Here is a 3,454-nt window from a genome sequence, read left to right as displayed (position 1 = left end):
TGCGCATGTGCGTGAATATCTGGGGAAAGCCCGGGAAAAGGGAACCAATCAGAGCAATGGTCCAGTGTTGGGGGGGGGGCTCTGCAACTTCTACTGTGCAGATACAGGAAATATTGGCACAAGAATACCTCACATTAATGTACTCAATGGGACCAGAGTGAGTACGTAAACCGAAAATGTCCTTAAAGTGAAGCACTACCTTTTAACTTTTTTTACCTCTCCTTCATGTGGAGCCTCAAAGCCCCGTGCTAAAGCCTCTGCTGCTGCGCTGCCGTGCCTCTCAGCTGATCGTGCCTCCCAACTGATCTGCAGTGGCGCGATCACGTCTATTTCCACCCCACGCACTAAAGCCTCTGCTGCTGCGCTGCCGCGCCTCTCAGCTGATCGCGATCGCGCCTCCCAGCTGATTTGTGTACGTTAAGTGAAGGTCCGTATAGCAGGGTATTCCTGTAAGTGGCTTGCTAGAGCATTGCGCTGCGTTTCTGGAGAAATAAGTGAAATTGCCAGCCATGTGTATCTCCAGAAACATTAATATGCATAAAGGTGGAAACGCATACAGTCGATTTTGCGAAATGTCACAAATACAAACTAACAGAAATACAGGTATTATTGGCATATAAGTGGTTTGCACGTTTCTTTTATCAGTGGGAATACCGCAAAGCCTGTGCTGGCCGTTTCAGCGCAGCTTTGCATGGCAGCGCGCGGGGCTCTTTTCTGCAATTTTAATATGGATTTATGGGTGGGGGAGCAAGTTGTGTAACTAGGGCACCCTCATCATCTGCAGGGATGCTTTGAGCCACCCTCGCGTGACACTGACTAACCTGTTCCCTGCTCTCTTGTTAATTTCAGAGAGATTTTTTGTTTTAAAAAAATCCCTTTTAAAAATCAGCATGTTGACCCCACGCAAAGTCGACATGGCGATGACTTGCCCCATTCTCTCTCTAACCCCCCCCCCAATACCTCGCAGAATTGCCTGGATCTCTCAGGCTTTGCACAGCAGCGCGCGGGGCTCTTTGCCCACATTTCCTGCCCGAGCCAAGAGTGGCCACCCACGGGGGGGTGCCGCTTGCTTCCCTTGGGGGCAGCATTCCTGGGGAGCAGCTGGGAGCCGCAGCCGAGCGCTGCACTGTAGAAAAGCTCGGCAAAAACACATACATTCATTTTTGCATAGTATCGAAAATACAAGAGTGGCGCGTGGCAAGGAACTCCATTACTGACACAGGAAATTCAAACTTTCGCGCTCTTACGTTCAAGAGCATGCATGTTGCTGATTGTGGGTGAATGGGCGGAGCAGCACACATCAGATTTTGCGCACCAATTGGCTGGTAGTGGGTTGTGTCGGAGGCAGAGCTGGGAAAAAGCAAAAAGAATGTGGGGATCTTCCCGCTGCATGTGCGGGCACGAAAAAAGCACGTTTTTTACATCTGGAAAGAGCGAACAAACAGGTGAGTGGGGACTGTCAGATGACAAAGTGGATATGAAAAACATGGATTATCCCACTCCGTTTGGATGAGCCTTAGACTGTAACCAATGCTGCACATGTAGTGCTCCACTCAAGCAATACGACTTCCCCTTCCTGTCCTCCCTCCACCCCAGTGCCCCCAAATTCTGCTCTAGAGCCAACCCTCTGGAGCAGATTTTGAGGGTGCAAGGAGGGCTGCTGGGGAGGTGAGAGGAGGGGGAAGTTCTGCCACACAAGTGAATGTCTACTGCACAAGATGAACAGCAACGCTGCATACAACCCGTTATGACAGCAACGGCAAAGGAAGAAGACAAGAAATGCTTATTCCTACTTTTTCATTTTCTGATGAAGGTACAGTAGGGCCCTGCTTCTCGGTGCCCTGCTTTTCGGCATTCCACTAACACGGTGCCAGCGGGGCAATCAGCTGGAGGGGGACTAGAGCTCCCCGCTCTCCAGCTGATCTCGCCGGAGGAGGGGAAGATCACCTGAAGCGCGCTACAGCTGATCTCCTCCTCTTCTGGCGCAATCGGACTTCTGCACTTTTCTGTGGTTTTCGCTTTTCGGCGGGGATCTGGAACCTAACCTGCCGTATGAGTGGGGCCCTACTGTGCTTAGGATGCTTTCTCCTGTTCAACAACTGTCCCTTCTCTGGAACTGTTCAGATTGCCTAAACTGAAAGAGCCTTCTCAGTTGGCTGCGTCTAGACTTGGGAACTCCCTACCAAAGTCTAGTTCCCTTATCGATGGTCTTCCACCAACCGGCAAAACCCTTTTTGTTTAAACAGTTGCTTGGCCTACTGGGCTGATTTGTTTTGCTTTCCTGTGTTTTAATTTGCAATTCTAATTTAACTGTGTCTTAACTAGCTTCCATTTTTATCTGATTTTATTGTCACATCGCTTACTTTTCATCCTGGATTTTACTATTGGCTGTGTTGGGTATGTTTTCTGGAAAGGCAAGTATAAATGTAAAAAATAATTAATATATTTCTTTTTAAATAGACAGTAGCTCATTTAAGTTAGTCTACAAATTCAGTGGGATCAGTCTCAAAAATTAACAAACACCCCAAAACACAGTGTGTCTTATGGACTATAGGCATATTCAGACACGGGAAAATTCTAGTTCTCAGCGAACCTTGGGTCCTTCAGAGATTCTAGATTTTCCCTAGCTCAAGTAAACAACACATAAACAAAGGCAGATGTAATATTGATAGATTACAAAACAGTGGGATGACCTCCATTATTTATTAATTTATTTATTATATTTACATCCCATCCTTCCTCCCAGAAGGAGCTTCACGGCTAATCTATTTAAAAAACACATCGTCAACACTTCTTTAACTGTCCTCAGAAATTAAGTTGTTTACACAATCATAAAGGTGGAAACAATAGAAATTACTGACGAGAAAAAGGCACTCCTGGCTAATCAAGGGCTTGGGTGTTTCTATCTGTATTTTCCCACTCAACCTCAAAATGAATTGCTGTTAGAAGGTAGATACACACACAGAATTACTCTAGTTGCCATCAAACAGAGCTGAGGGTGCCATCCCATTTAGTTCTGGAGGGTGATGTTCATTGCTTATGACTTTAGAAATGCCACTGGCATTGGGGGTGGGGGACATGGTGTGAAAGACTGCCCCAGGTAAGAGATGGGAGGCAACAGTTATGAAGCAGGAAGCCTTTTGAAAACTCCCATTATGAAGCTAACAGTTAAAGGCACTTTTGCATACAGTATTGGCATTTTAATGTCCATGCCAGCGGTTCCCAAACTCCCCCACACCCCAAGTTGATGGTGTTGGTGATTTTTCTACCTGTTGTAGCAATTGTAATGCACTGTGATAGATGCTGTATGGTTTTTAATATTTTATTGCTTCTTTTATTTCTTATATATTGTATTTTATTGTATTACAATTTGCCTTCCACTGAATTCAAATCATAATACAATAAAATACAATTAAAAATCAATATGAATATTTAATGTGGACATGCCATGGAC

General features: G+C 45.7%; 1 protein-coding gene across 2 annotated transcripts in view; it reads right to left on the bottom strand.

The window, feature by feature from the left end:
- Positions 1 to 3,454, bottom strand: part of PIK3R1 (phosphoinositide-3-kinase regulatory subunit 1) — a 77,291-nt gene that overhangs the window by 54,622 nt on the left and 19,215 nt on the right. The gene's annotated exons all lie outside the window — the stretch shown is intronic.

Source organism: Rhineura floridana, chromosome 1, assembly GCF_030035675.1.
Source record: "Rhineura floridana isolate rRhiFlo1 chromosome 1, rRhiFlo1.hap2, whole genome shotgun sequence".
In the NCBI taxonomy this organism is placed as follows: Eukaryota; Metazoa; Chordata; class Lepidosauria; order Squamata; family Rhineuridae; genus Rhineura; species Rhineura floridana.
The sequence above is the reverse complement of the archived record's forward strand: the minus strand, read 5'-3'. Positions and strand labels throughout refer to the sequence as shown.